General features: G+C 47.0%; 1 protein-coding gene across 1 annotated transcript in view; it reads right to left on the bottom strand.

The window, feature by feature from the left end:
* The window catches only part of MAFK (MAF bZIP transcription factor K), a 25,922-nt gene extending 7,496 nt beyond the window's left edge, over positions 1-18,426 (bottom strand). Inside the window, 1 exon segment of the mRNA XM_075319201.1 lies at positions 18,329-18,426. The gene's annotated coding sequence lies outside the window, so the exon portion shown is untranslated.
* Between the last annotated feature and the right edge of the window lie 6,911 nt (positions 18,427-25,337).

Genomic DNA, 25,337 nt, shown 5'->3' with positions numbered 1-25,337 from the left:
CACATCCATACGTACACACACTATATATACATCCATACGTACACACAGATAGATAGATATATATATATATATATATATATATATATATATATATATATATATATATATCTATCTCCATACTCACACACACACATTTTATATATATATATATATATATATATATATATATATATATATATATATATTATTATATATATATATATATATATATATATATACACATACATACACACATTATATATATCCATACATACGCACGCATACATACACACATTATAAACAGTGTATCCATACATATATACACACATACAGATCCTCACACATAAATACACAATATACATAACAAAAACAAATCAGAAAGCCAAAGAAAAAAATAATACAAAAGAGCAGATAAACTTACACAGCAAAGGGAACCATACATAACACTCACTAACAGTATCCCTTTAAGGTTGTAGTTCACTGGCGGACACACAGAAGATGCAACTGTGCACAATCACTACATGGACCCTTTGAAGCCCGATAGTTCCTCATATTACACGATCGCACCCTCTTTGCAGGTGTACATAGCCCCTGGCCTCTTGGGCCCCTGTGTGGCCACAGGTTGCACCAGTGATCTGCCCACCCCTGGTCTTGTTCTTCTAAGAGACCAGAACATTATTATCCCAAACCAGTGTACATCTCTGAGCATAACAAATCCCATGTGTGTGCCAGGCCTACCAGTGACGTCCCAATGTTTTCTTTCTTCTCACAAGTAATATTCCAGAGGGTGGTGTACAATGCAGCCCTCCCGGCTTGTGCCTGCTCACCTGGTAGAGCGGCGGGCAGCTGCTCCCAGTACAGGCATGGCAGGAGTGCAGCCACGCTGAGGGAGGCCCTCCTCGCTGTGTGACATAGCGATGCCCTGACTCATGGGCTGTTTACAGGCTGTGCAGAGCTCTCATTCCCACAGACGACGCTCCCCCGGCTCCCACGTGCCTGTGGCTGAGCACTATAGTGGTGGGTGAGGAAGTTCCTCTGCCCCCTCAGGGATCAGCATTTATATCTGTGTGCTGCACAGGGGAAGCTTCATGGAGCTTATTTTATTCTCTATATTTACAAAATAGAACACAAACAAATGTATCTAATCGCTGGGAAGAATGTTGTGGAAACAGAAAAAAAAACAAACAAAACAAATAAAAAGTTGGAGTGACGACGCATTTTGGTCAGAGAAAATTAAAAAGGGGGAATGTGGTAAAATCCTGCGGGTTCAGATCCAGCCCCAGAGGTTTGGCGGATTTTTAATTTTTTTTTTTATAGGGGGAGGTAGCACATTCCTGGCGAGTCTAGCTGGGGGACGTTTACACGGGCAGCAAATCTGCTGGTCATGCTTCTGCACGCTGACTCCGTGTTTGTAAACAGGGTTTTTTTTTTTAAAGGGTTCTTCCCATTTTTAGATATTTATGACCCATGGATGGTATGCGCAATAAAAGGTGTGATAGGGAGGGGTCCTAAACGTAGGAGCCATGACACATGCTCTGCACACCACCACGCTGATGAATCTCTGAATTCTCCGCATATGCTGATCCCCTGATAAAACATCCATAATGGTGAAACGCGTAGAGGCTATGAAACGATCTGCTTTGCTTCATCTTTTGATTATGAGAGATATTCTATTGCTCACAATGTATTTGACCATTTGCTTTAGACATTCATCATTGGAGTCATCTTTAGGGCAGTTTTATGTGAGCCTTCGGGGAGCGGAGATGCCATTTTCACAGCTATGTTGTATCTGTATACCTGGTATCATAGTTGGACTACTTACTTTTTTTAATATAGAGTATTTTCCTGTATGTTTTGGTATTTTTTAACATACAGGACATATCTATATATTATATATGCTGTGTGTAATATATATATTATATATGGCTTCTATGCTAATAATAGGAGCCATGGCTAGGGAAAGGAGCCCCAACTTGTTGTGAATACAGAGGAGGCAGTGTATATGTTCTCCCCATTCACTTATATGACCGTTCAGCTATTTTGGGATCGCCCATAGAAATAAACAGAGGGTTGCGCATGCGCGACCAGACCACAGTGTCATGCACAACCATGCAAAACAGCCTCAAGATGGAACAATGGTATGTGACTGCGCATGTGCAGAGCTCTCTGTTCACTTCTAATAATAATAATCATATAATAATAATCTTTATTTCTATAGCGCCAACATATTCCGCAGCTATTCTATTGGTACGTTGCTATTTTCAGATATCCCAAAAAACTATACAGAGAAAGCTGCGCATGCGCATCTACAGTTTCATGCACAGCGATGCAAAACAGCCTCAAGATGGAAACCATCTTGAGAACGGGATGTGACTGCGCATTACTGTGAATGAAGAGGTGGACGCACATGTGCAGTGCACTCCGTTCACTACTATTGCAACTCTGCTATTTTCTTTATCTCCCACATATACAAACAAAACAAAGAGCTGCGCATGCGCGTCCACAGTAATGCAAAACAGGCTTCTGCTCTCAAGATGGGTTCCATGTTCAGCCTGTTTTGCACTTTACATGAAACTGGACGAACATGCGCAGCTCTCTCCGTTTATTTCTATGGGAGATTGGACAATATCAGAGTACCAATAGAAGTGAATGGAGAGCGCTGCACATGCGCAGTAACATCCACGTGAGATAGTGGTCCTGTTCTGGAGGCAGCTGTGAGTGTCCGAGGTGCCATGTTCCATTGGATGTTGTACACCAAAGCAAAAATCTGGATGACAGCACCGCAGATTTAAAATTGGCGGCCATAGAAGCCTTCAAAGCTTCAATGTAGAGAGAAGAAAAAAAAGCTGAGAGTTACAGGGTCTTGTCTATTGGCAGTGTTGTTGCTCATCCGCTTCCAAACCACTAAGCGCACCCGCTTCGAAACAACTAAGCCCACCCGCTTCCAAACAACTAAGCCCACCCGCTTCCAAACAACTAAGCCCACCCGCTTCCAAACAACTAAGCCCACCCGCTTCCAAACAACTAAGCGCCCATCCGCTTCCAAACAACTAAGCGCCCATCCGCTTCCAAACAACTAAGCGCCCATCCGCTTCCAAACAACTAAGCGCCCATCCGCTTCCAAACAACTAAGCGCCCATCCGCTTCCAAACAACTAAGCGCCCATCCGCTTCCAAACAACTAAGCGCCCATCCGCTTCCAAACAACTAAGCGCCCATCCGCTTCCAAACAACTAAGCGCCCATCCGCTTCCAAACAACTAAGCGCCCATCCGCTTCCAAACAACTAAGCGCCCATCCGCTTCCAAACAACTAAGCGCCCATCCGCTTCCAAACAACTAAGCGCCCCCGCTTCCAAACAACTAAGCGCCCATCCGCTTCCAAACAACTAAGCGCACCCGCTTCCAAACAACTAAGCGCACCCGCTTCCAAACAACTAAGCGCACCCGCTTCCAAACAACTAAGCGCACCCGCTTCCAAACAACTAAGCGCACCCGCTTCCAAACAACTAAGCGCACCCGCTTCCAAACAACTAAGCGCACCCGCTTCCAAACAACTAAGCGCACCCGCTTCCAAACAACTAAGCGCACCCGCTTCCAAACAACTAAGCGCACCCGCTTCCAAACAACTAAGCGCACCCGCTTCCAAACAACTAAGTGCCCATCCGCTTCCAAACAACTAAGTGCCCATCCGCTTCCAAACAACTAAGTGCACCCGCTTCCAAACTAAGTTGCAATACCTGCAACCACCAACAGACAAGAGCGGCAGCACTTATGTGTGATGGGGGCTGTGGACCCTTTTCTCTAGTTTCATCCACTGACTGAAGAGGAGGCGCCAAAGACTTCTAATTACTAGAGGAAATGTCCTTTAATCTGTTCAGATTTATATATCAGTTTCCAGATTGGCCAATATGAGCAAAATAACCCCTCAAAATACTGGTAAATGGGGAAATCATTAAAATAAGAGGGGCCGAGCATTTCTGAGTTCTGACAGCTCCGGAGGAAACACTGTGACATACTTCTCAGCTGACTCATTGCTGGACTGGGCCAATAATTACAAGCTTGCAACAGTAAAGAGGCAAAGAAGGGAAAACACTGGAATATTAGGAAGACGTTATGTGGCAAGACAGATGATATAATGCGAAAAGATTTCAGGGGCAAAACCGGCCAGATAAACAGAAGAAAACATTCATAGCAATAAACGGAACCAAAGACGGAAGGGTTAAAGGGGCTCTCTACTGTGGATGGGAGAAAATAATGAGAGAAGCAACGGTCGCCCCAACTATTCCCCGCCACCCCCGTTCTGGTGCTGATCTCTAGATATGGGTGACGGCGGCTACGGGTCCCTACGGCTGTGATCAACTGAGCGCTTATTTCTAATATTGTGCCGAGAACAGACCCCAGAAGAACGGATCGGCATAATGGGACCGGCAGGGTATCGATGAGGGAGAGCGTCATTTCATTATTTCTTACCAATCTGAGCACGTTTAACAATACATTCCATGGGCTGGGAAAACAAAGTTTTGTGCCATAGGATAGGTGTATGAGAAGTCATGTTGTGAACAGACTCTTATGGACTCAAGAGCTGCATTCATAATTCTGCAGAGAAGTCTCACAGTGTTCCTTACAGTCTTAAAGGGGTTTTTTATCTTGAAAGAAAAGTGACCACCTAAACACTTATACTGGTAAAATAAACAGGCCAGGTGCTCACCCTCCCCGGGTCCAGTGCTGGCTTTCTGTCACTGATCTGGTGACGTTAGGTGAACAGTGTACATCACCGCTGCAGCCAATCACTGAGCAAAGCGGCTTGTGCCATGTACACTAGCAGAGCTGCTGAGCTCAACGATTGGCTGCAGTGGTGATTTTGGGTCAACAGTACACATCACCACTGCAGCCAATCACTCAGCTCAGCTGCTTGTGCCATGTACACTAGCAGAGCTGCTGTGCTCAACAATTGGCTACAGTGGTTATTTTGGGTCAACAGTGCACATCACTGCTGCAGCCAATCACTGAGCAAAGTGGCTTGTGCCATGTACACCAGCAGAAATGCTGAGCTCAACGAGTAGCTGCAGTGGCGATTTTGGGTCAACGGTACACATCACCACTGCAGCCAATCACTCAGCTCAGCGGCTTGTACCAAATACACAAGCAAAGCTGGTGAGCTCAATAATTTGCTGCAACGGTGATGAGGGGTCGACAGTGCACATCACCGCTGCAGCCAGTCACTGAGCTCAGCAGCTCGTACCATGCACACCAGCAGAGCTGCTGATCTGAACGATTGACTGCAGCGGTAATGTTTGGTTGACAGTGCACATCACCCCTGAAGCCAATCACTGAGCTCAACGGCTTGTGCCATGTACACCAGCAGAGCTCAGTGATTGGCTGCAGCGGTGATGTTGGGTTGGCACTGCATATCACCATGGCAGCCAATCGCTGAGCTCAGCAGCTCTGTTAGTGTACATGGCACACGCCGCTGAGCTCAGTTGACTGGTTGCAGGAGCGATGGGCAATGTCACCGCTAAAGCCAAAACAGTGACCAAAGCAACGGTGCTGGAGCGAGGGGGGCAAACTCCCAAGAATCAGAAAAACAGTCCTTCAGATTTCTCAAAATGGCCCCATTTTTCTATGGAGTGACTGCCCCCACCCTCCCCTTGCGGCCCCAAGATAAATACTATCCTAGACCAGACAGCCAAAAAGGATGCCAAAGGGGCTCAAGTGTATGTAGGTGCCAGACTACAGCGAGGCCTTAAAAGAACAAACACTGAAAATAAATGCATAAAAAAAAAACCACAATCGCAGCAAATTTTCTTGCGATCTCCCCTCTTCCTTTCATTGTATTCTGCCCTAATTAAAACGGAGAAATATTTAAAGAAATCTGTCTTCATTCTCCTTAGTATCCCATGTGAAGGTGTAAAATTACTACCATAACTGCAGCAGGAGCCTCCCCCCAACAGACTCAAGTCTCACTTCTTGAGTAAACTCCCATGTCCACAGATGGCTAGCAGCCGCAAATGGAACAACGGGCTGTAGGAAGTTATTAACAACCACCATTACATCCCCTGCCACTGCAGTGGTCCTTGCCAGTCACATGACCATGGTAGCCAATTGCAGACCTCAGTGGTCACATGTTAGCATTGCCACGTAGTCCACTAATTGGCCGCATTTATATCCACCGGCTTTGGGATATGATTGGTAGTTAAAGGGATTCGGTCACCAGATTTTTGTTCCCCCATTTGAGAGTAGCATAATGTAGAGACAGAGACCCTGATTCCAGCGATGTGTCACTTACTGAGCTGTTTCCTGTCAATTTGATAAAAATCAATGTTTTCTCTGCTGCAGATCTAGCAATTATGTGAAAGTTGAGCTCTATAACTCCGCCCACACCACTGATTGGCTGCCTTCTGACCATATTCAGTGTACATAGAAGGCTTTCAATCAATGCTGGGGGCGGGATTATACAGAGCTCATGAATATGCTGAACTACCTGGTCCTGTAATGATAATCTTCTGTTGATTAAACAGTGGATTTTATCAAAACTACACTAAGCAGCCCAGTAAGTGACACATCACTGGAATCAGGGTCTCTGCACCTACGTTATGCTGCTCTCACATTAGGTGGCAAAAACCTGGTGACAGATTCCCTTTAATAGTCATCTTAATTGCAACTGGCTACTTTCTTACAATCCCTTTAAACCTAGTGCTTTCTACATGAACGTTTCGGACACATGCGGAAAATCCTGCAGAATCAGAGGGGGCAATGTAACGGCCTGTGTATTGGGAATATTCACTTCCATTATTATGGGGTCGGGATGAGTCCTGATCAGTGCTGCCGGCTTCGGTAGATGATGTAATATGGTCTCTACGACTAATCATCTGTCAGTACAGAACCCGCTTTATACCCGAGGCCACGTAACAGCCCACACGACTGTACAGCGGTGCAACCGTACTCAATGCCTATTCTTATGCTTTGAACTAAGGGAGTAACTATATCACCTATACTGTAAATAGCTCAGACATAATAAAGGTCAGGACCGCGGACGCATTCCCCTGTAATCACGAGGCCAAAAATCCAGAGAGATTTCTCTCCTGGAAAAATTCCAAAAGATCCTCGGCTGCGGACGTCGGCTGACTTTTTTGCATTCCAGTCTACTTTTGCTTGAGAACCGAAGTTATTTTGGCCGAGTGTTGTGCTCCTCTTAGACACTGGTCAGATACATAATGAAAAAAATGACAAGAAACTCACATCTGAGTCCTTCTCAGTGCCCAAACCCCACAGATCTCATCTTCTGTGCACATGGTTTTGCCGGTTTTCTAGACAGTGGGTCTAGGGATCAGTCTACATTTCCGGTAAGTGTCCATGGCGCTCTGGTTAAAAGTCTATAATGTCCATTTCCATTCTAGGTCGCTAAACAATGTATGAAAAAAGCTGAGCCTACTTCATATGAGGCAGTGTGTGAACAGCCAGCATCTACTTGCAACTGCAGCGACCAGAGCTTGCTCCGATCGCTGCTACTAAACCACTTTAATGCAGCTGTTAATCTAGGACAGTGGTATTTAAATGACATATTTTGGTAGCCAACAAGCCCCTCAACTAAAAAAAAAAAAAAAAAAAAAGTAATACAAACTTCAGCCTAAAGTACAAATCCTCACACACAGCCATAAAAAAAAAAAAAAAAAAAAAAAGTTCAAGGTTTCAAAAAAAAAAAATGGCAACTTGAGCATTTTATATTTTATGCCCATTTCCCAGTATATTGCATGGTACAATAAATGGTGTCATTCAAAACTACAAACTTGACCCACAAAAAAACCCCAAAACCTTCATAGGGTTAGGTCAACGTAAAAGTAAAAAAAGAAAAAACGTTATGACTAAACGAGAAAAATTAAAGCGTAAAACGTAAAAAATTTCCCAGTTCGTTTTATAGCAGCGTCACCGCAAGAAACATGCAGCATTACACGTTAGGCCCCCCCCCCAAAAGAAAAAAATATAATAGAGATAGAGATAGAGATATATATATATATATAATCTGCAGGGGGTGCTGAGACCCAATAGTCCAATACTGTCTAGTTATTAGACAAAACAAACAGACAAAGCAGTCCTAAACTTTGCCAAAACTATCCAGGTGGTGTATGAAAGGCAATATGCTGGTGCCATTTTTTTTTAGGCTGCGTAGCCATAGAGTAGGTTAATTTATTCATCTATCCTGCAGCCATCACAAGGTTATCAAGTTTTGTAATGTGCTTCATTACCTTATTTTGCTTCCTTCTTTCTAAAAAAACACCATACCACAGTGCTGTTTCAATGACCAGTTCACGTTCCTTTAGAAGCTGCTTTCAACTGCTGCTCAGGTAGATTCCTACACTATATTCAGAAAGCTGGATGGGAATTTCTGTTTGAGGCTCCCTGTTCCCCAACCCAGTACTGAGACAGGGGGAACTCACAGTCGCAGACTCTTTGAATCTAGAGTATAGGTTATTGCCAACAGCAGCTAAAAGCAGCTTCTAGAAGGAACATGAATTGCTGTTTGAAGCAGCATGGTTTTTTGGAGATATGGAAGCATTGAAATATAATTTTGCAATACCTGGAGAATATATTTTGTTACATCACCTGACGTGTGTGTACGTGTGTGTGTGTGTGTGTGTGTGTGTGTGTGTGTGTGTGTGTGTGTGTGTGTGTGTGTGTCCCAGATTCTTTGAATCTAGAGTATAAGTTATTGCCAGCAGCATATAAAAGCAGCTTCTAAAAGGTGCCTGAACTGCTGTTTCAAACTCAAACAGCATGGTGGTTGGCAGATAAGGAAACAAACAAAGTAGTGAATTATATTTTGTAATAACTGGAGGATAAATATTTCGTTACATCACCTAGCTTAATTTAAGGAGTGTCCCGGATTCTTTGAATTTAAGGTATAGGTTATTGTCAGCAGCAGTTGAAAGCAACTTCTACAAGGAACATGAGCGGCTGTTTGGGAGATAAGGAAGCATATAGTAGTGAAGTATATTTTGCAATACCTGGAGTGTAAGTATTTTGTTATATCACATAGCCTGTGTGTATGTGTCCTGGATTCTTTGAATCTACAGTATTGGTTATTGCCAGCAGCAGTTGAAAGCAGCTTATAAAGGGAGCATGAACTGCTGTTTGAAACAGCATGATGCTTGGGTGATAAGGAAACAAAGTAGTGAAGTATATTTTGCAATGCAATAACTGGAGGATAAATATTTTCGTACACCTGGGATATAGATATATATATATGTGTTTTCTTTTCACAAATGTCACTAACATCAGCTGTGAATGCTTTTCAAAATAGTATTATTTTGCGGTATACAGTCTACATCTATCTATCATGCCTATAGACTAGGCTGACAATTCTCAGCACCTATTTGTTCTCTATCGGTTCTTGCACTTGTTGCTGCTATCCATAAGTATTGGCACGCCCCCACTAGCTACGCCCCAGTGCACCTTCCGTGACATCGGTGGTAGATCATCATGTACTACATCCGCGGAAGCAGATTTGGACAAACAAGGTCTTACCTGTTGCCGCCGGATTAACGCTTTTATTGTAGAGTATGTAATCAATCATCGTAAAAGTTCCGGTTGCCATGGACACAGGAGTAGAGCATTAATGGATGTGTGGATTTGACAGCAATGTCACTATGAAAGACTTTTCAGCTGCGTGCACAATATAAAAAAAAAAAAAAAAAAAAGTAACGGTGACGGAAAAGATGATGCGACCTTTAACTTCACCTACAAGGAGCCCAAACAAAAGGCGGCATAGGCGTGGTGCAAAAACATGTGAGTAAGCGTTATAGTATATATAGCGGCTGAGTCACCGGCCGGGGTCCGCACCGCCTCACCTCAGGTTATGTCTGCACACCGGCTGACCTTTATACAAGGAAATGCTGATGGTTTCCCTTGCTGCGGTGAATGACTTAATATCAAATATTTAACATTTGTCTGCTTCATTGTGAACGGTGGGGACATGGTGCGTCCACTCTACTTATTAGGAAAAATGCCAGGCTGGAGGTAAGAATGATAAAAAGCCTGAGAGGCTGCGATGCCGACAAGTGACGATCGAATGGGCAGATTCCGAAAACAGTTCTCATTAGCGGATGACAATCTGAAGGTTTACACCCAGGATGACAGTGTATGCAATGGAATAATTCACCGGAAAATAAATGCCTTAGGCTATGTTCACACTTCTGTTTTGCTTCCAGCAGGTCCGTCATTGCGATGTAACGACGGATCCATCATTTTTGAGATGTCAACTGACGCAACGGATGTGTTATTCACAGGAATCCTGGAAAAAAAAACAAACTGATCCGTCGCGTCCGTTAGGGTACTTTCACATTTGCGTTTTTTTCCTTCCGTCACAATCCGCCCTTTTGGAATACAGCGGAATCCGTTAACGGATTCCGCTGTTTCCCATAGACTTGTATGGATGACGGATTGTGCCAAAAGGACCTGCGTTGCTTCCGCTGGGCGACGCGCCGTTGCTTCCGCCGGGCGGAAGGAACGCAGCATGTAACGTTTTTTTGAGCAGCAGAATCCTTAGGATTTCACTGCGCATGCTCTCTCTGGCTCCCTGCACCCGTAACTAAGGTAAATATCGGGTAACCAAGCAAAGTGCTTTGCCTAGTTACCAAACATTTACCCTTGCTACGTGTGCAGGGAGCCCGACACTTCCCTGCTTGGCTCCGCCCCCTCCCGCACACCACTCCACTCCACTCCACATGTGTATACACACACACACACACACACACACACACACACACACACACACACACACACACACACACACACACACACACACACACACACACACACACACACACACACACACACACGTCCTCAGCGCCATGGCCCCGCTCGGCTCCACCCACCCCGCCCTCAATCTCGGCAGCCGAGCGATCAGCAGATCGTTCACAATAGTCTGCCGCCGGTAAAACTGTATAAAAAAAAATCAAAACGGATTCCGTTGTTTTGCAGCATCCGTTGTGCCACTATATGCAACACATCCGTTGCATCCGTCACACAACGCAATGCAACGAATTCCGTTCAACGCAAGTGTGAAACTAGCCTTACATCCGCTGTCCATCCCTTTTTTTGACAGATCCGTCATGATCCGTTTGTGTTTGGGACTGTCCAATAGAAGTGCCAGACATGCTGGGCATGCTCAGTAGAGCATGACGGAATCCAGCACCATAGACATACATTATAGGTTGTGACGGATGGAGACGGAATCCTGCGGAGTCAGGTTTTTTTGACGCTCCAAAAAAGTTACATGCAGCGTTGCTCCTGCCTGACGGTCAGTCCGTAAACGGCTGATCCGTCACGCCGCGGAAGAAACGCAGGGCCATCCTTCGCAATCCGTCGCTAACAGAAGTTTATGGGGAAAAAATGGATTCCTGCAAAATATTTTACAGGATACCGTAATTCCTCAAGTTGACGGAAGCAAAACAACGGAAATGTGAACATAGCCTTAAAGGGAACCTGTCAGGTCCAATATGCACCCATAACCATGAGCAGTTCTGGGTGCATATTGCTAATCCCTGCATCTAGTAACAGATAAAGAGATCTATAGAAAAAGTATTTCTAAAGATCTTTTATCATATGCTAATGAAGCCAGGGACTATTCCCAAGGGCGTTGCTTCCATTGCCAGTCAGCCCCATTAGTACACCCCTGTAGGTGTGCAATCATGCTAATGAATACACAGCATCAGAGGATTATCTCCCTCACCTCTCCGCCACCATCAGGTCCGGCGCTGGATTTCGGATCAGTGCGCATGATCCCGGACTTTCGGGCATGCGCACTACTTCAGTTTGAAGCCAGGACACGTACACCCGGCTTCATAGTGCGCATGACCCAAACTCCGGGGTCATGTGCACTGAGCCGAAATCCAGCGTCAGCCGACGATGGCAGCGGATAGGTGAGCGAGATCATCCTGTGACGCTGCGTATTCATTAGTATGTTAGCACACCCACAGGAGCATACTAACATGCTAATGGGGCCGACTAGGAAGAAAATCAGCGCCCTTGTGACTAGTCCCCGTGCTCATTAGCATACGATAAAAGATCTCTTTATCTATGCTACTAGATACAGGGACAGTTAGGCAGGGAATAGGAATATGCTCATGGTTCTGGGTGGATATTGCACCTGACAGGTTCCCTTTAAGGGGGCATGTGTACTGGCCGATTGAGAGTCGCACGCGTTCCTGGGAATACTGGTTTACCGAAAATTGGCCTATCAACTGCAATGCAAATGGTAACTTAGTATATGATTTATATGTTGCCTCTCGTGGCCAATAATAACGAATATGGTTAAAGTGATGACTGCAACACCCTACACAGCAACTAAAGGGTGCGAGACATACTCCACCTACATCTATGAGAAGCCACGATCAGGATCCATTCACATTATGCTTGGTTTATAAATAGAGATTATGTGCCACGTAAACCACCACAGCGTGACACAGTATAGGAACTCTTTTAGCCTCTGATGGGAAAAGAGTAGTCTAGAACCAACTGTGGTGTGCTGCAGGCAATTGTTCTGCTCAATCGGGTACAAAAAGACACCACTGCACCCTGGGGCTGGTACAGTCAGGAGGCAACTGTTCAACGCCCAAGTGTCATGCACAGGTTGTAATATTAAGATTTAAAGGGGTTGTCCGGTCTAAACCCACAAGTCTGCAGTCACTATGTAGCTCCGTGACTGCAGATTTGTTCATCCTCCCATTGCGCACATTGCGTGCTGTAAGGATTCTCTGCTGTCAGAGCAGGGAAAGGCGGTCACGTGACCACAAGTATGAGATACACATATTCCCAGCCAGAATCCGACTAGATGGGTGCAGCCTCGCACAATGCAGGTGGAGTATGTATATCTCATACTTGTGGTCATGTGACCGCCATTCCCGGCTCTGACACCGGAGAATCCTTACAGCATACAGTGTGTGCAATGGGAAGATGCACATAGGCTGACACAAAGTGACTGCAGACTTGTGGATTTAGACCAGACAACCCCTTCAACACTAGAAGTTCCAGGAATTTCGAGCTCCATAGGGTTCCAATAGTAGAAATGTTAAATGACCTCTCTCTGGGACTTCTAGTGTTAAAAGGGAACCGGTCAGCGCAGAATGAATGTTCTAAAGACGTATAGGTGCTCAGTGTATCATGGTGGGGCTAATCATTTATATACACCTTTCCACCTGCATGTTTTCAGTCTACCCTCCTCCTTTGATTGACAAGCTCAGGCTTCATAGAGCCAGAGATAGAGGGAAAATAAGCAGGTGGGAAGGTGCATATAAATGATTAGCCCCCATGGTGCACTGAGCGCATGTGCTTGGTTTGCACAGACATATTGTCAGAGTCCCTTTAAGGCCCGTTTCACACATCCGGCATATTGCCAGATCCGGCACACTCCAGTACAGTGTAATACAGTACAATGGAATCGCGGCAACCTCCGGTCACATACTGTCATGTGACCGGAGCATGTGACCGGAGCTTGCCGCGATGCCATTGTACTGTATTACACTATACTTGAGTGTGCCGGATGTGTGAAATGGGCCTAAGGCTATGTGCCCACGGGACAATGTACCCGCGGATTTTGCAGCAGGTCTGTCCGCAGTTTTACCGCAGCTGCTCCCCGGATTCCGCAGCTATCCATTGCTGCGGTAAACCTGCGGAAACAGTGCCGATTTTGTGCAGAATTCCCGCCCTGTATCTTCATAATGGAGGAGCGGGAATTCCGCAGATATTTCCGCATGAATTGACATGCAGTTACGTGCAGCTGCGGGAAATCCGCAGCATGTTCCGCAGCCGCACATACCAAAGCATTGAGGCGGCACGGTGGCTCAGTGGTGAGCACTGCAGTCTTGCAGCGCTGGGGTCCTGGGTTCAAATCCCACCAAGGACAACATCTGCAAGGAGTTTGTATGTTCTCCCCGTGTTTGCGTGGGTTTCCTCCGGGGTCTCCGGTTTCCTCACACACTCCAAAGACATACAGATAGGGAATTTAGATTGTGAGCCCCAATGGGGACAGTATTTCCAATGTATGTAAAGCTCTGTAGAATTAATAGCGCTATATAAATGAATAAATATTATTATTATTTATTATTATTATTGATGCAGCACTCCCCAAATCCCATAGGATAACATGGGGAGTGTCTGCGCTTGCTAGAACCTGCGGATTTATCTAGAAAATCCAGATAAATCTGCAGGTTTTCCGCGGCAAAACCCGTGGGTACATTATCCTGTAGGCACATAGCCTAAGAATTGATAAACTATTCACTAGATAGTAAAAGGTACATGCCCACAATCAGGCTTCCCGGAAGCATCTTTTCTCTTGCGGAGACGCTAATGTTCTGGGTGGGAGATTGCAGCGTCCGTGCCCACGATCAGGGTTATTAATGCAGCGGATTTTCGCTGTGTTCTCCCACTGAGAACCCTCGAATGTCCGCAAGACCGAACTGACAAGCTTTAAAACATAAGAAAAAAACATAAAAAAACCTACACCCTGAAGAAATTTCCAGACAGAAAATCTACATCTAAATCTACAGCAAAATGGATGAGAATGAAACCGTCATTGCAAAAGTTGAACTCTTCTGCTGTAGAAGAGGGTGGAATCTGCATCAAAATGTAAATTTACAAGAGTGAAGATATCCAAAGATGTATTCACACATGGTCAAGTAACTACAAGAATGTGCGATCAGATCTTATTCTGACCACTGCGGCCAATCACAGCCTGCAGCGGTCTTACAGACTTCCAATCAAAGAAAACATGGCTTCTAGAGCTGCTGCAGATCACAAGGGGAGGAGAGCACAACCTCTGATTATAGTTGTAAAACCATCGGCAGCTACAAAAAAAAAAAAAAAAATCTGTTTCCGACAATTTTAGTTTTTCTTTTTCCGTTGACATATTGCACCAGTTCAATGTCGCTGTCAGATTGTTCGTGCATTTAAAGGGAATTTGTCACCAGGTTTTTGCTCCCACAAATTAGAGCAGTATAATGTAGAGACAGAGACCCTGATTCCAACGACGTGTCACTTACTGAGCTGCTTCCTTACTCGACAACCTAGCAGCACGCCAAGTAGTCCTTTAATGATAATCTCCTGCTGATTAAACAGTGAATTAATGAAAACTACATTAAGAGCCCAGTAAGTGACATAGCTGGAATCAGGATCTCTGCCCCTACGTTATGCTGTTCTCAGATTAGGTGGTACAAACCTGGTGACAGATTCCCTTTAACCAGTGACTGGAGCTTCAGTTTAGCCTTCGAGTTTGCTCTGTACAACCTCACTTTGACAGTTAAGTACATCATGGACGTAGATGGCATTGCCGACAACAACTGTGAGACGCTAAGCTCAATGATCGGCTACAGAGGTGAAGTGCATGGTTCATGTGACACAGCGGCAGCAGAAGAGACCCGAGCGGCAGCAGAAGAGACCCGAGCGGCAGCAGAAGAGACCCGAGCGGCAGCAGAAGAGACCCGAGCGGCAGCAGAAGAGACCCGAGCGGCAGCAGAAGAGACCCGAGCGGCAGCAGGGAAAAATCACAACATTGAGGAGGGAGAGAACACGATGTAATTGGCAATTCATGAAGTTTAGAGCTTTTGGGGTCCACTTTCCGGAAAGACCATAGAAAGTTGTAGGGTCTCTCTCTCAACCCCCAGCTGTTAGATGAGGCAGCAGTAGTGGAGAGGGATGCCTATGAATACCCTGCGGTGATGGCAGCAGGTGATCAGTACGAAAGGTGACAATGGTGGACAGGGTAGCGGGCGACCAGGGCAGTGGCTGACCATGGTGAAGGGTGACCAGGGCAGCCAGCGACCATGGCGATGGGTGACCATGGTGAAGAATGACCAGGACAGTGGGTGACCATGGCGGCAGGTGACCAGGGCAGCGGACAACCATAAAAGCAGGTGACCATGGTGAAGGGTGACCAGAGGAGTGGGTGATGATGGCGGCAGGTGACCAGGGCAGCAGACAACCAGGAAAGCAGGTGACCATGGGGTCAGGTGACCAGGGCAGCCTGTGATCGTCCACTGCCCTGCAGCCAACCATAGTGAAGGCTGACCAGGTCAGCGGACGCCCATAGTGAAGGCTGACCAGGTCAGCGGACGCCCATAGTGAAGGCTGACCAGGTCAGCGGACGCCCATAGTGAAGGCTGACCAGGTCAGCGGACGCCCATAGTGAAGGCTGACCAGGTCAGCGGACGACCATAGTGAAGGCTGACCAGGTCAGCGGACGACCATAGTGAAGGCTGACCAGGTCAGCGGACGACCATAGTGAAGGCTGACCAGGTCAGCGGACGACCATAGTGAAGGCTGACCAGGGCAGCGGACGACCATAGTAAAGGCTGACCAGGGCAGCGGACGACCATAGTAAAGGCTGACCAGGGCAGCGGACGACCATAGTAAAGGCTGACCAGGGCAGCGGACGACCATAGTAAAGGATGACCAGGGCAGCGGACGACCATAGTAAAGGATGACCAGGGCAGCGGACGACCAGGGCAGCGGACGACCATAGTAAAGGATGACCAGGGCAGCGGACGACCATAGTAAAGGATGACCAGGGCAGCGGACGACCATAGTAAAGGATGACCAGGGCAGCGGACGACCATAGTAAAGGATGACCAGGGCAGCGGACGACCATAGTAAAGGATGACCAGGGAAGCGGACGACCATAGTAAAGGATGACCAGGGCAGCGGACGACCATAGTAAAGGATGACCAGGGCAGCGGACGACCATAGTAAAGGATGACCAGGGCAGCGGACGACCATAGTAAAGGATGACCAGGGCAGCGGACGACCATAGTAAAGGATGACCAGGGCAGCGGACGACCATAGTAAAGGATGACCAGGGCAGCGGACGACCATAGTAAAGGATGACCAGGGCAGCGGACGACCATAGTAAAGGCTGACCAGGTCAGCGGACGACCATAGTAAAGGCTGACCAGGGCAGCGGACGACCATAGTAAAGGCTGACCAGGGCAGCGGACGACCAGGGCAGCGGACGACCATAGTAAAGGATGACCAGGGCAGCGGACGACCATAGTAAAGGCTGACCAGGTCAGCGGACGACCATAGTAAAGGCTGACCAGGGCAGCGGACGACCATAGTAAAGGCTGACCAGGGCAGCGGACGACCATAGTAAAGGCTGACCAGGGCAGCGGACGACCATAGTAAAGGCTGACCAGGGCAGCGGACGACCATAGTAAAGGCTGACCAGGGCAGCGGACGACCATAGTAAAGGCTGACCAGGGCAGCGGACGACCATAGTAAAGGATGACCAGGGCAGCGGACGACCATAGTAAAGGATGACCAGGGCAGCGGACGACCATAGTAAAGGATGACCAGGGCAGCGGACGACCATAGTAAAGGATGACCAGGGCAGCGGACGACCATAGTAAAGGATGACCAGGGCAGCGGACGACCATAGTAAAGGATGACCAGGGCAGCGGACGACCATAGTAAAGGATGACCAGGGCAGCGGACGACCATAGTAAAGGATGACCAGGGCAGCGGACGACCATAGTAAAGGATGACCAGGGCAGCGGACGACCATAGTAAAGGATGACCAGGGCAGCGGACGACCATAGTAAAGGATGACCAGGGCAGCGGACGACCATAGTAAAGGATGACCAGGGCAGCGGACGACCATAGTAAAGGATGACCAGGGCAGCGGACGACCATAGTAAAGGATGACCAGGGCAGCGGACGACCATAGTAAAGGATGACCAGGGCAGCGGACGACCATAGTAAAGGATGACCAGGGCAGCGGACGACCATAGTAAAGGATGACCAGGGCAGCGGACGACCATAGTAAAGGATGACCAGGGCAGCGGACGACCATAGTGAAGGGTGACCAGGGCAGTGAACGACCCTGTAAGCAGGTAACCAGGGCAGCCTGTGATTGGCTGCAGCAGTTACACAAATTGCCCAAGGGGCAACGAGAGGTACCCTAAACTAAAGATTAAAAAAATTTAACTTTTAATCCTAACAAATTAAGACAGAGGTTTGGTTTCGCTGCAGCAGTTACCGCGGGGTGTACAGAGACTGGTGGACACCACTGAAGATATAGGGCTCTGTCCTGCAACCTGTGGCTTTCCAGCTGTTCAAAAACTACAGACCCCAGAAAGCCCCGGCTGGGTGCAGACGAAAGGGCATGCTGGGAGTTGTAGTCTCAGCTCTCCTGCAGTGCCGAAGCTGCAGTGAGCACAGTGCATGCCGGGCCTTTTCCCCTGCTGTCACCTGAGGCCTGGGACTCGGCGGTCGCGGAGCGCTCACACCGGGCACACACCCCACTGCACGTCGCCCTGACACTGGCTCCACCCCAGCCCGGTGTGGCCGCCCCGCAGCTTACCTGCGCCTCTGTGGGCTGCTGCGCAGTACGGAAGCCGAGCCGGGGACGCGCCTGGCGTTTCTCACCACCGCCACAACAACAGCGGTCGCTCCGCCGAACGCACTCCACTTCCGGGAACCCTCCGTCAACACTGGCGTCATCGCTACGTCAACGGACCCCGCCCCCACGAGTTATCCATTCATGCGAAGGCCTGTAGAGTGACGTCACGGAGCGGGAAGCGTCACGTGGGCGTGTCAGAAGAGGAGCTGACAGCAGCAAAAGTGCCCATAGCAACCAATCACAGGGCGCCTTACATTCTATAACTTCAGCTGGAAAATGAAAGCTGAAATCTGATTGGTTATTATACGCAACATACACCTGGATCTGTCCTATAGCCTAAGTCCCCCTTCACACGCACGTGTTTCCAGTACGTGTTAGGTCCGTTCCTGCACGTACCGGAGACACGGACACGTACTCCAATGTCAATGTATGGAGTTACACATCCGTTATTCCATACGGTGCGTGTGTCCGTGTTCGTGATATGTTTGTCCGTAAAAAATGGATGCATGTCCATTTTCCTCACGGAACACGCACACACGCACCCATTAAACTCAACGGGTCCGTGAGCACACGTACGCGACACGGATGCATCTCCTTATCTCCTTATGGTCCGTGTCCATTTTGTGCTTTTTTGAAGCAATGTCGGTCAATCTTTTTGTTCTGTGTATGTCAGTCAATCTCCCTCAGTCCGTCGGTCGGTCTCTCGCTCAGTCCGTCGGTCGGTCTATCTCTCTGTCTGTCCCTCTCTCAGTCTGTCGGTCAGTCTCCCCCCTCTCTCATACTCACCGTTCCCCGATCACCGGCGCGGCGCTGCACAGCTGTTAAAAAAGCTGCGGCGGCATTTACTATTTTGAAAAAGCCGGCCGCTCATTATTCAATCTGGTATTCACTGCTTTCCCCACCCACCGGCGCCTATGATTGGTTGCAGTTAGACACGCCCCCACGCTGAGTGACAGCTGTCTCACTGCAACCAATCACAGCCGCCGGTGGGCGTGTCTACATCGAGCAGTAAGAAAAATAAATAAATAATTAAAAAAAAAAATGAAGTGCGGTCCCCCCAATTTGGAAACCAGCCAGGGTAAAGCCACACGGCTGAAGGTTGGTATTCTCAGGATGGGAGCGCCACGTTATGGGGAGCCCCCCAGCCTAACAATATCAGCCAGCAGCTGCCCAGAATTGCCGCATCCATTAGATGCGACAGTTCCGGGACTCTACCCGACTCATCCAAAATTGCCATGATGCGGTGGCAATCGGGGTAATAAGGAGTTAATGGCAGCAACCCATAACTGTCACTAAGTCCTTGATTAATCATGGCAGGCGTCTCCCCAAGATACCTTCCATGATTAACCTGTAATTTAAAATAAATAAACACACACAGTCAAAAAATCCTGTATTTGAAATAATAATCAATAACAAACACCCTCGTTCACCACTTTAATAAGCCCAAAAAACCCATCCATGTCCGGTGTAATCCACTGAGGTCCCGCGACGCTCTCAGCTCAGCTACATGAAGCTGACAAGTGCTGCAGTAGAACACCGCCGCTCCTGTCAGCTCCACGCAGCAACTGAGGTGAGTAGCGCGATCAGCGATGATGTCACTCAGGTAACTCACGGCCACCGCTGGATCCTCCAACAGTGACAGTAAGTCGCCCGAGTGACTGAAGTGAGCTGCGCGATCAGCGATGAAGTCACAGGTGAGTTGCGGTCTCAGATGGAGGATTCCAGCTGGCCGTGGGTAGCCTGAGTGACAGCAGCGCTAATCACGCTGCTCATTTCAGTCACTCTGGGGATTAGCGGTCACCGGTGAGGCCTTCACGGGTGACCGCTAATCAGGACCCGACACCCAGACAGAGCCGCGGTATGACAATGAAGTCGGGTGAAGTTCACCCGAGTTCATTCTCATCGCGCGACTCTGTCTGTGTCTGCTGTCAGCGGGTATGTATCAACGACATTGTGCATCACACACGGATAATTTCACACGGACAACACACGGACATTACACGTACGAATCTCACGCACACACGGATATTCCACACGCACACACGACGAGAATACGCCATCACACGGATGTCACACGTACCGGAGAAACGCCCAAAAAAAACGGAACACGGACCCGAAAAACGGAACGTAAGTCACGCACGTGTTTTTCACGTGCGTGTGAAGGGGGCCTAAAACTGCTGAACTATACGTTAATCTGTTCATGACCTATTCTTTTCTGTTGTTAAGCAATGTTTTGAAGCCGGAGCACACCCAATCCCATCCAGCCTCAGCCCAATGCATAAAAGCTAGACAGCAGCGGTGGTCGGTCTCCTAGGCAACCAAAAGAAAAGTACATATTATTACAAATACTGACACTATCCATCTATCAATGCACAATGCCAGCACTTTTCTCTTTTTTTTTTAGCTCTAGAATGGCGCTTTAAATCTCACTCCCCTGCCCCCATCTTATACTAATCCTCTGGGGTTTATCATCCTTTTTCAGCATTGCTTCGGTCCCACGGCGCCATCTTATGACTCTAACTTCTGAATGATCAGAAGTCACATGTTACCCCATAATCTCTCAATAAGAGTCTATGAGAGCCAGAACGAGGCTCCCATAGACTCGTATTGAGTTGTGACCTCCGGCGTTACATTTTTTATGGGTTTAATAAAGAAAAATAATCAATCACTCCATGTTTTTACGCCATATACTGATCTCTATGAATATTCTGATTGCTGTGTTGTGCGGGTCGTTACGATTACAGGGACACCAAATATGTCCATGTTATTTGCCGTTGTGATGTTTATTTATTTTTTTTTTTTTTAAAAAGTGCACTAAAAATTAAATACTTTTAATTTTTTTATTTTTTTTAGTAATTTTATCAGAAGAAAAATATATTTTTATTTTATTCTCCCTTTATAATACAGCGACATAGAGAAATGTGGCGCCCTTGAGGCTTCAGTCGCCACAGGGTACTGCACCTCACTTAAGGTGCAGTATTCATCTCTAGTAGGGAGGGAGTTAATCACTGGTATTCCACATTATATACAGTATAGGTGCCTTCTCACTTGGGAATGCCTAGGATAGATAGGGGGGTGGCCATCACGAAAGATAGGACTTTCCCGGTCACTAGGACAAACACCTGGGGGGCGGGCACCTCTTGGGGTAGAAGTAGGAGCAACTCTTACACAATCTCCAGTCAAGTCGGGACTATAGTTCTGGCGACACGACTCCACTCTCTTCTCTCTTCTCTTCACGGGGCCTGAGGCTTGGAGCAGGAAGCTCAGCCCGGGTTCCTCACTTCTGACGGGGCATCCCTTAGGAAAGGACACTTTCAAGCACCGGAGGCTACCTCTAACCTAGCCGGGATTGGCTGAGGTCCGTCACGGCAGAGACCGGCACCTCCCGGGCAACCCATGAACAGTGAATAAAGACCTGGAACCGCGACTACCCCTTCATTGCCAGCGCCGCTGCCCCGCACTTCGGCGCCAATGCCTACTACCTCCATCATCCTCCCTGGGGCCTAACTTCACCTGCGGGGAGTTGAAACATCCAGGCTGCAAAATCACCCGCCCCAGAGGACAGCGACCGCAGCGGCAGCTAATCCCTGGCCGCATACCGTAGGTGGGGTCACGAGACAACTCCCAACATCCTCTCAACCTCATCCTCAACCTTCCTTCCTCCTCCCATCATCCATCCCCCCTTTTGTGTACACCTCGGAGCCACGAAGCGACGAGCGACTTAACCCCTTGCCCTGTGGGTACTAGCTATATATTATATATAGCAGTGTATTTCTATGTACCTAGATAATATATCTGTGGAGTCAGAGGCTCCACTGCAGCATCGAGTATACAGTGTGTCCACCCATATCCTGTCCACCGCCATCATCTTGAGAACGACGGCAGCTATAGGCATAGAAGTGGTGTCTAATAAATGAGGATAAGGCTCTGCTGAATTGATCACAGCAATATAGAATAAAAGTCTGCATTCCCTGAGGAGAAACATATAGCGTATTCCCCTTTTCAGGATCAGGGGTCTTCCTGATGAATAATACCCCCGTTACCCTCAATACAGCATACATATCAATTGATACTTCTATGTGTGATAATAGTCCAATATGACGAAGGCCCAAAGGCCGAAACGTCAATTGATTATTTGGACAAACACATGTACCATCTATCAGAAAATCAAAAATTCTGATCAGTAAAAAAATTTTTTTGAACACACTACTGGTTTGTTTCCTTAGGAGTGGTGTCTAGGTATAGTAAAGTAGCCATGCAGTGATGGCTGCAGTGATGCTCCTGTATATCATGTACCTTTAAGGCTCTGTCACTTTAAAACTGAAACCCTATTATGGGTGATTAAGTTCGACTTTAAGACTGCCAGATTGTCATTTTGTAGTATTATTTTTGGTATATCCAATTGATTGCATTATTCTCTTTCTGACCACCCTTATGTAATAGTTTATTAACCACACTGCTACAGGATTTTTTCTGTGTTTTTAAGGTGTTAATTTTTAACTGTGTTTTTTGATACCCATCTCTAATCATGTGATAAATTTATGACTTTTTTTGTATCATGTTAATAAAGTTGTAATTCATTTTTGGATTTAAAATGCAGGTCTAATGTGGGTTTAATATATTTGGTTTGGTAGATATGCATTCATAAAATATGGATCTCTATGTCTGTTTTTGGATTTATCAACTACTAGCTGTACTACCTGGCTTCGCCCGGGTTAATAACTGCTGTTAACAAAATAGAATGTATTAACAAAAATGTATTCTTCACACAAAAACCACAAAACAAATAGAAATATAATTATTAAAAGGCAAAAACTAAGCTAATAGAAGCATTTCACAACATATATTTCAACACCACAGATATTCCACACAGATTTAACTAAATTGGCCAAGTAATGTGCTCCATCTGTCTCTTTCCAGGTCTGTCTCTTTCCCCGTCTGTCTCTTTCCCTGTCTGCCTGTCTCTTTCCTTATCTGTCTCTATTTCGCTGTCTCTTTCCCCGTCTGTCTCTATCAAGGTCTGTGTCTTTCCCATCTATCTTTGTCTGTCTCTCTGGCTGTCTCCTCCTTCCCTGTCTGCCTGTCTCTTTCCCTATCTGCGTCTCTGACTGTCTCTGTCTCTTTCTCCGTCTGTCTCAATTTCTTTCCCTGTCTCTATCTCTTTCCCTCTCTGTCTATCTATCTCTGTCACTTTCCCTGTTTGTCTCTTTCCCTCTCTGTCTCTTTCCCTCTATTTCCCTCTCTGTCGCTTTCCCTCTATTTCCCTGTCTGTCTCTTTCCATCTTTCTCTTTCCCTGTGTCTGTCTCTTTACCTGTCTTTCTCTGTCTCTTAACCTGTTGTCTCTTTCCCTCTCTTTCCCTGTCTGTTTCCATGTGTCTGTCTCTTTGTCTGTATCTGTCTCTTAACCTGTCTGTCTCTTTCCCTGTCTGTCTCTTTCCCTGTCTGTCTCTTTCCCTGTCTGTCTCTTTCTTTGTCAGTCTCTTTCCCTGTCAGTCTCTTACCCTGTCAGTCTCTTTCCCTGTCAGTCTGTCTCTTTGTCTGTGTCTGTCTCTTTGTGTCTGTCTCTTACCCTGTCTATGTCTGTTTCTTACCCTGTCTGTGTCTGCCTCTTTCCCTGTCTGTGTCTGCCTCTTTCCCTGGCTGCATTGTGACACGCCAACATTCCAGATAAGGGCGTGGCTGCGCATTCTTCTGAAGTTATGGCTGCACTGTGGCTCCCAGCTCCATTCGCTTTAATGGAGGCAGGTTTTTTGGTGAATAACTGTAAAGCGTGGGATTAATATGTCCCCTCAAAACATAGCCTATGACGCTCTCGGGGTCCAGACGTGTGAGTGGGCTGTAGCTGCGAAGGTGCAGATGCCAATCCCGGACATACACACATACACACACACACACACCTTTATATATTAGATGATGTATATCATGGCCTTTGTACCTGTGGCATTATCGTCTTCAGGTGGCCATACGGTTTATTCAGTTGTTGTTTTTTTTTTCACCTATGAGAATAATAAAGCGTTTTTCATCAGTAAACTTGATATAATGTTCATCCATATTTAATCTGTGCGTCCAATTTTACCATCATTGTTATTGTTTCTGTTATCTCATTTGTGTAAGGAGGTGGGCTTGTTGTTGCGTTCCCCTTAATTGTGTTATTGTCATGTAATGTGAATTGTGCTATGTAGACGTGTTGTATTTGTTATGCTGATGTAGGGTCAGACATAGTTAAATGTTGTGACTAGCCCATAGTGGGAGTGGCTAGAGTGCAGGGAAAGTGATAGTTTCCTGTGGAACATCAGATAGGGCCCATCATGTGACAAGAGCAGACCTAAGGTCTGGTTAGCCAGTAAGGGTACCGTCACACTTTAGCGATGCTCCAGCGATCCCACCAGCGATATGACTTGGTCAGGATCGCTGGTGTGTCGCTACATGGTCGCTGGTGAGCTGTCAATCAGGCAGATCTCACCAGTGACCAGCCCCCAGCCAGCAGCGACACGTGGAAGCGATACTGCACTTGGTAACTAAGGTAAATATCGGGTAACAAGCGCTTGGTTACCCGATATTTACCTTTGTTACCAGCGCACACCGCTTAGCGCTGGCTCCCTGCACTCTTAGCCAGAGTACACATCGGGTTAATAAGCAAACCGCTTCGCTTATTTACCCGATCTGTACTCCAGCTATGTGTGCAGGGAGCAGGGAGCCGCCACTGGCAGCCTGAGAGCGGCGGACGCTAGTAACCAAGGTAAATATCGCGTAACCAAGAAAGGGCTTCCCTTGGTTACCCGATATTTACCTTAGTTACAGCTCACCGCAGGCTGCCAGAAGCCGGCTCCCTGCTTCCTGCACATTCAGATCGTTGCTCTCTCGCTGTCACACACAGCGATGTGTGCTTCACAGCGGGAGAGCAACGTCCAAAAAATGAACCAGCACTGTGTGTAACGAGCAGCGATCTCACAGCAGGGGCCAGATCGC

The sequence above is a fragment of the Anomaloglossus baeobatrachus genome, chromosome 7 (assembly GCF_048569485.1).
Source record: "Anomaloglossus baeobatrachus isolate aAnoBae1 chromosome 7, aAnoBae1.hap1, whole genome shotgun sequence".
Classification (NCBI taxonomy): domain Eukaryota; kingdom Metazoa; phylum Chordata; class Amphibia; order Anura; family Aromobatidae; genus Anomaloglossus; species Anomaloglossus baeobatrachus.
This window is presented reverse-complemented; position numbering and strand designations above follow the sequence as displayed.